General features: G+C 38.6%; 1 long non-coding RNA gene across 1 annotated transcript in view; it reads right to left on the reverse strand.

Moving 5' to 3' along the window:
* Positions 1 to 8,236: 8,236 nt before the first annotated feature.
* Positions 8,237 to 8,716, reverse strand: part of LOC311041986 — a 499-nt gene continuing 19 nt past the window's right edge. The window contains exons 1-3 of the long non-coding RNA XR_014600445.1: positions 8,714 to 8,716; positions 8,466 to 8,594; positions 8,237 to 8,382 (exon numbers count right to left, since the gene is read on the reverse strand). The exon at positions 8,714 to 8,716 is cut by the window's right edge and continues 19 nt beyond it. This is a non-coding gene — a long non-coding RNA (uncharacterized lncRNA). The remainder of the gene's footprint in view (positions 8,383 to 8,465; positions 8,595 to 8,713) is intronic.

The following is an 8,716-nucleotide window of genomic DNA, read 5'->3' on the forward strand; positions in this document are numbered from 1 at the left end:
GTGAAAAAAACATTTGTAACTGTCAAATGTAAACACATTTTGTATTTTCAAAATGTTACGTTTTTTTTTGGGGCGGATTTTGTTAGTTTCTTTTCGTGTTTTGGTTACTTTATTTCGGTTTTAGGGTTAGGGTTAGGTTATTTAATTATTATCATTGCCTGATTTTACCGATTTATTATTTTAAAAAATATATTTTTTCGTATGCACAGTGAATGGCCGTGACGCCCCCTGGAGGTGAATGTAAATTCCCATAGAAAGGAGGTGTCATTCACTGCCACCAGTTTTCCTTTTTCACATTGAATAGTGTTTTGTATTTGTTGATGACATGTTTTATGGTGTGATGAATTGAATACTGACCACAATGGAAACAAGTCACCGGGACTTTTTTTTTGTTAATGTCTGACTGTAGCCTACCACGTGCTGTTTACATTTCTGACTAATAAAGTAGTCAATCAATCAAAACCTACACCTTTATCGATATCAATTCATTGTTTATATTTCATAATACTGTGTTAATAACATATACTACGTTATAGGGGTGAAACATTTAAAGCTACAATCCGGGACTTATTCCTATACATTACAAAAACAAGTTATTTGTTGCCAGATCCAGGGGGTCGGCCTACATGAGGCTTTTCCTCTTTTCCTTTGCACACACGTCGTGTGAAGTCCGGCCATTCAGATTTCAACCACTAGGGGTCTGGCAGTACCAGGTCTCCTGGTTCCCTTGTTTTCCAGGACGTTTGAATTATATGATAATTTTCCATGATTTCCCATGACTTGTAAACAGCCTTATCCACATTAATAACCCTGGGCATGTCATTATGGGTGGAAATTGTAAATGAATGAATGAATGAATGAATGTATATATATATATATATATATATATATATATATATATATATATATATATATATATATATATATATATCAGGGGTCAATATATGAATTATTATACAGCATGTCTAACAATTAATATATGAATGAATATATGTACACATATCACTCCCTTCATATGCAGTCAACAGTCAATGCCAAGCAGACAGTATTCATTTTATAGCAGGATAGGAAAGACTGAAAAGTTGTAATCATGTCTATCACAAGGCAGTGGATCTTCCTGTCAAACAGTCAATCAGGCCTTTTATAAAGAGGTCAATTGAAGGATAAAGTTGGGAGACTAGGCTCTATGCATAGAAACCATATTGGACGGAAATTGGGCCTCTTCCTTACTTCCTTCACAGGTGTTACCAATGATACTAAATACTAATGAAGGCTCTGTTCCATTTCGTGTAGCACCAGTGGCGCAGCCAGAACGCTAGTATAGGCTGGGCCTAGGCAGGAGCGGGTGGGCACGCGCGCCCGACCAGTGCACGCGCTCGCTCTGCGCAAAAAGGTTTTGGGGTGGATTTTTTTACTTTTCCCCCCGTTTTTTAGTTACTTTATTTTGGGGTTAGGGTTAGGTTAGGGTTATGTTATTTAATTCTTATTCTTACCTGATTTTACCAATTTATTATCAAACAATTAATTATAAAAAGTTTTTTCTTTTTTTAATTACAAAATTATTATTTTTTTGCTAAATCGATTGGGTGGGCCAGCTTTCTATGTGGGTGGGCCGTGGGCCGTGGGTGGGCCGTGTAGCACAGTGTGTGGCACAGTGTGTAGCACAGTGGTTCTCAAACCTTTTAATTTCTAGGACCCCCATAACTCTGAGAGTACAAATGTGTACAAATGGAACCAATTGTACACTTTCAGAGTTACACACCCGCAAGGGGACATTTGGAACCCCCTCAAGTGTTTCCAGTGAGCCACGTGCACAACATCAGCACCCTGACTCTGTTTGACCAGAATGGAACAGAGCCTTCATTACCGTAGTATCATTGGTAACACCTGTGAAGGAAGTAAGAAGAGGCCCAATTTCTTTCCAATATGGCTGTTGTGCATAGAGCCTATAGACCAATTATTTGTTTACTAACATTGAGACTGGATGCACAGGTGATTGCTTCATGCAATCAATTCCCAACCTGTTTCGGGGTGCCGGTTTCAGCACACCCCAACCCCCTCTTGTGTGTTGGCTAGTGAGGCGCGTCCTAGCGAGACATGACAGAATCGGTTTCATTTGGAGACAGTATGACGTCGTCTGTTAAGGGGTCTAATAGGTCACTGCTTTCTACACTGTGATAATGTAGCTTCCCACACCACTCCCTATGTTCACCAATAGAGGATATGCGCATGCTTAAAGTGAATGGCACATCGAGTGGCAAATCGAGTGGCAAAGAAACATGCAAAATGAGTTTAACATTGTTTAATGTTGTTTAATGAAATCAGATATTACTTTTCTGTTTGGATGCATGGGCTGTCCACCGCCACTGCCCTCAACTATAGTTCTCAGTGAACATTATTATCATTTCGTGTTAATCCCACAAAGGCCTTTACAACACTGTCTGTGACCACTTATGTTCTCAAACCCACGGCTTACTCCGCAGGTTAGATTAGATGACACTTTATTGATCCCTGGGGAGAGAATTCAAACATTACAGTATATACAAAACAAGTAAGACGGACTTTCGGTGGACTATGCCCCTGACTTTACACTTTGGCTATTCAAAAATAGCAGATATACAAGCTCATAGCGCGGCAGATATTACTTTTCTGTTTGGATGCATGGGCTGTCAAGGCCAGAAAGTATTTTTTTTGACACTCAGTAGGCATTCCTGCATAACTTCCGGGTTTGATGATGATGTCACACGCATATCCTCTATAGGCTCTATTCACAGCAGCCATATTGTGAAGACATTCACAGGTGTTACCAATGATACTAATGAAGGCTCTGTTCCATTCTGGTCAAACAGAGTCAGGGTGCTGATATTGTGCATGTTGGCTCACTGGAAACACCAGTGGGTCTACAGTTGGGGTCCAGGAACCCTCATGGGCTTCCAAATGGCCCCTTACAGGTGTGTAACTCTGAGAGTGTATACAAATGGAACCAAATGGCCCCGTAAGGGTCCATTTGGTTCCATTTGTACACTCTCAGAGTTATGGGGGTTGTGGAAACCACTGTGCTACACTAAATGGAACAGAGCCTTCATTAGTATCATTGGTAACACCTGTGAATGTCTTCATAATATGGCTGTTGTGAATAGAGCATATCGAGGCTCGAGCATACATTCCTGTAAAACCACACCCTCCGTATTCACCTGATATCACCTTGGTGACTATTTTCTATTGCCCACAATTCCAAATGAAGCTGAAAGGAAATAGATTTGATGACATTCTAAGCATCCATAATTATCAGTGGCTTAAAGTAACTAAGTACTGTACTTAAGTGCACTTTTGAGGTATGTTGTACTTTCCAATGTTCTATATTTTTTACTTCTACTCCACTACATCTCAGAGGCAAATATTGTACTTTTTACTCTTACTCCACCACAATTATTTGAAACATTTAGTTAGTTACTTTGTAGATGTTGATAATTACTGTATTACAAAACGTACATTAACCACTTCAACCCTAAGTATACTTAAGTGATGTATAATCTACAAGCTCACAGTGTTGTGAGCTTGTAGATCTGCTATTTTCAAAGCATTTTTAAACATTTGGAAACTTGTGAAATGGGACATTCTGCATAATGAGTACTTTTACTTACAGTGTTTAAGTATATTTTAATGTGAATACATTTGTACCTTTACTCAAGTACATTTTGAATACCTGACTTTTATTTGTAACTTGAGTATTTCTACATTGTGGTATTGGTACTTTTATACTTACAGGGCAAGACCACTTTGGTAGGGGTTTGGGTTGTGTAGTTACCTTGCCATGATGTAACTCCAAAGGTGGACAAGAAATCAAAAATAATTGCTCTATTGATTCGAAATTGATGATTCAAAATATGCTGCTCATTGACTTACATGGTACGGTGAAACAGCTCTCAAAGTCACTCTTTTAGCACGTAAACGAACACAAACAAAGCTGATTCAAACAATAGAGAACATCACTGTTAATCTTTTTTTTTTTAAATGTTAACTTCCTCTTTTTATTAACCCATTAAGACCTGGAACGCATCTGTGTCACTTTAGATTTCTTTGGCTATTCAAAAATAGCAGATATACAAGCTTGTAGCGCGGCACCGAGTGCCGCGCTACGAGCTTGTAGATCTGCTATTTTTGAAAAATCGTGAATTTTCTTTCTTTATATCTTTTTCAAAAAACTGTCGGGATTTAGATTTTTTTAAAGAATCGCCTCAGGTCTTAATATATATATATATATATATTGGCATTTATAGGACAGTAGGCTGACAGGAAATGGGGAGAGAGAGATGAGGGGGTGTCACGCAGCAAAGGTCATCGGAAGCAGGAGTCGAACCCGTGACACGCTGTCAGGCTGGATTACCAGCCTAGTTGCCAACCGTCCGGGCCATGTAAACGTCCTTTTCATTTTACTATTTGAAGATCCGCGGATCCAGTCCGGGTTTTCTACCTAATAAAAATAGCAAAATCAACAGGATGTTCTACATTGTCTGAATCAACTTTGTATGCGCTTATTTACGTGCAAAAAGAGTGACTTTAAGAGCTGTTTCACCATACAATTGTAAGTCAACAAGGAGCATATTTTCTCAATTTCTAATCAATTGAGCAATTATTTTTGATTTCTTGTCCACCTTTGGAGATACATCATGGCAAGATAAATACACAACCCAAACCTCTACCAAAGTGGTCTTGCCCTTTAAGTACAACATTTTAGTACTTCTTCCGCCTCTGATAATCATCAATAACTTCCAGTCCAGCATATACAGTGCACAAAACACACAGTTTTCTTTTACACCAGGTTGAAAGTGGCTAACTCTGAGAGCGTACAACTGTAAGCGGCAGTTACATTAACACCCAGTATTTCAGTCCAGTGTGTTCTATGACCTAGTTCAGACTAAACCTGAGGTGTCCTCAGAGAATAGGACACTTGCTGTGGAAACAAAGATAACACAAGATGAATGGGAGCAGGTATGCCTTGAAGTTCAGCTTCAAAGTATAATAACATACACCAGATTTAGACGCTGCTGTACAAATGGATCATGCATACCTGTTTACTTAGAGTTGCATACTTGCAGTATGTATGTACCATCATTTTGATGTAACAGGTATCCAAGGATCCAGTTAATATAGGCTACTTGACACATTATCACAAATAGTTACACACAAACTAGCAGAATAAATAACTGCATATGCCTAGTCTGTTGAGATTAGAAGGCTTAATAAGATCAGAACAAAGAAGAAAACATGTCTCCCTTCTTTAAGCTAGACAATTTAGGCATTTGCAACAGAGCCGCTTATACACAAGTATATACAAGTGCAAGTTCAGAGTAAATGGCAACATATGACATGGCATATGACATATGACATATGCCATGTAAATGTGCATAGAAAATGTTGTTGTATTTTGAATACATTAACAATAAACATCTTATCATCTTATGTTATCATCTTATAGCCTGGCATGGCCAAACTAATATGACTGCGTAGATAAGGGCAATTTTGTTTTGCAATGGCAGATTTATCTGGAACCAGGCTAATCATCTTAATGACACGGGTAACCTTGAAACTTTGGATACAATTTGAGTTCACCCTCTTCTCCAGACACCACTACTGTAGCGTTCCAGTGATTGCTGGAAGAGAACTTGCATTATAGATGAACATCACCATCCTGTGGTTACAACGTGCTATTGCATAGCAGTTCTGACAATTTCAGCTCTCTGAACAAAATAATATTTGAATGAGACATTATGTGTGTATGCTCGAGCGAGTCGAGCCTATGTAGTGTACAGTGGTTCTCAACGTAGGGCCCCTGGGAATCCCCAGGGGTCCTTGAGGGATTTCCAGGGGGTCCCCAGCTAAATGCTTGATACTTAGTCCATTCCGCCTCTGAGCAGTAGGCCTACTGGCATTTGACATCAAAATGTCAAGACTTCCTAGGAGCCATGTGGGCCACAGTTCAGGAGCCTATCTCCTGTTTCTGTAGTGAGGCAGCTTAAAGGGATAGTTCACCCCCAAAATGACTTTTTTTCAATCGATTAGTCACCCCATGGAGACTTTAATCCATGGGCATTTTTTTGTTTTTGTCCAAAGCCAATAATTTGATGACCGGCAGCGGTTCCGGTAGAAGACGCAAAGACATATTAAGTCTCCTACCGGAACCACTGCCTACCGGCCTGCTGGTCATCACATTATCCTTCTTTAAACTAGCGACTGGAAGCATATAGTATTTATGACAATGTTTAAGGTAAGAAAATCAAGTCTAAAGTTCGTCAAAAACCCATCCGCTTGCATTAAGATAAATTATTTCTGACACCAGCAGGGGTAAAACAACAAAACTACACAGTGCCCCTGAATCATCCCCTAAGTTCATATCTTGTTCAAAATAATATATGAGCTTCAGGTTACAATGTTTATTGTCACATCATAATTTATTAATATTTTTATTTAACCTTTATTTAACCAGGCAAGACAAATTAAGTTTACAGGTGTAAAAGAGTGAGTTATTATTATTTTTCTCTCAATCTCCCAATGTTTTGTAATTTGAAAAATATAGTTAAGAATACAGAATAGAAAAATAAACAAAGGAAACAAGACACAAAAATACCTGCATTCAGAATTGTATTTATTTAAACTCAAGTGCAATTAAATTTCAAGTGCCAAATCACAACAAGCTGTTTAGTTTAGTTTATTAAAACTGTGATAAAAAACTGTGATAAAAACAAAACATAATGGAAAAAAGTAGATGTTTTATATGAAAAAAACATAAACAAAATCAAAACATGATGTGCCAGAGAGGCCAACATACAGCAGAGTGGTTAAGATGTGCTACTTAAGTTTGATAGTAATAGCTGCAGTGTTTGTCTCTTGAAAGAGCTAAAGCTAGCACAGTCTCTAATATGAGGCGGCAAGCAATTTCGAAAGTAGGGTCCTCTAAATTTTATGGAGAATTGGGCAGTTGTTGTCCTGAAAAAAGTGGAATGAAGATCACCGACTGACCTGTTATGACTATGAATTTCATTATTAAACTGAAATATATTTGGTAAACAGATTGGGAGTAGTTTGTGAATTGATTGAAACAAGAAAATGCATATTTGAAGGTTATTTAAATCAAAATGCGAAGAATGCTAAGAGACTGAAACAGAGGAGTGGAACTGGTGAATTTGTTAGAGAAAGTAATCATTTTAATAAAACGTTTTTGTAGCAGAAAAATACAATTGAGATTGGTTTTGAAATTGCTTGCCCAAACCATGTTGCAGTATAAAATGTATGAAATACATGTGTATGTAATGTTCCAGAAATACACCCTTTGCAAGAGAGCAGTTTAAAATATGAAGGAGTGGTTTGGAGATATTTCTTCAGAATTGGTGATTTAGTTCATCATGGCCAGATGCACATCTAATGCACATTTAAGTTTATTAATCATTTCGGTAAGCTCATTCTCCGTGATAGGATCAAACACAAAGGGATGAGAGGGACACTTTAGAGAAAAAAACACAGGAAGGTGGTCGAATAGGTTGCAGCACAAAACACCAGATACCCCAGAAATACTGTCATGATTTGTGAATATATTATCGATCAATGTTTCGCTAGTGGGAGTAATTCTGGTTGCCTTTACCGTTACGAGGCATTAATTAAGATTGACTACTAAATAAATTGATAGTGGTATATCCCAAGAATATAACATGTTTTTTTCTCATTTAATTTGGTAAGATTATTACCCAGTGTATTATTAAAGCAATCAATGAAGCTGTTGGTATTTGAACTTGGAGGTCTGTAAATACAACCACTATAACCTTCTTTTTAAAGAAAGGCTCAATAAGTTCTATAAAAAACAGCCTCAGCTTCATCTCCAATTAAACTAAAGCTGCGAGATCGTTGTGTGGGCAGAATTGGATGCCCTCTTTCACAAAGAGAGATTAATAAAAACCTTATTTGTTTTATCTCTATCCAACTATGTTTCAGTCAATCCGATAACCGTAAAGTAAGCTGTCTCAAGACACTTTACATATAGAGCAGAGACCCGACATTGTCCTAATGCTGTCAAAGATGACTATCACAGAGCATCCACCAGAAAGCCAGTGAAGGTAGACAGATGATAATCAGGTTTATCATAGGCAAAAGAATGATTCCATAACTCAACCCAGACCTGATCTCCTGTCTCCAAAAGCACCACAAGGCTGGTACCATGATTCTGGGTAGATGCGACAGGTGTAGACTGGGTGAAGACAAATGAGGATGCAAGATCATGGCCGTTCTTCACAAGGGACGCAAAGCAGGGTCTATGGGCATCTGGTAGGCGCCGGGTTGTGAGAATGAAGCCGATGTGGTAGAGTCCTCTCCCTGGTGCTCTGAAGATTCCTGCAAGGACATTGAGATATATTAATGTGTCTGCTTGCTGCATATGCATATTGTACGATCAGTCGTGCATAGGTCATACATACCTGTCTTTGCATCATAGTCAGCACCAACGTTGTTCAAAACGACTCCGAAGACCAATCTGAGGCGTGGTTTGTCTTTGGGAGCTTCGACCTCATCTCCAAGAGCTGCGGTGAATGACACTTTCGGTTTGGCTACAACACAAAAGACGTTTCAGCGTCAGGGGGATGTCAAATCCAATCAATTGTGTGTGTGCGTGTGCGTGTGGGTGTGCGTGTGCGTGTGTGTGTGTATAGATAAATTATTGTCTGACCTG

Source organism: Gymnoscopelus microlampas (genome assembly GCF_963454915.1).
Source record: "Gymnoscopelus microlampas genome assembly, chromosome: 3".
Classification (NCBI taxonomy): Eukaryota; Metazoa; Chordata; class Actinopteri; order Myctophiformes; family Myctophidae; genus Gymnoscopelus; species Gymnoscopelus microlampas.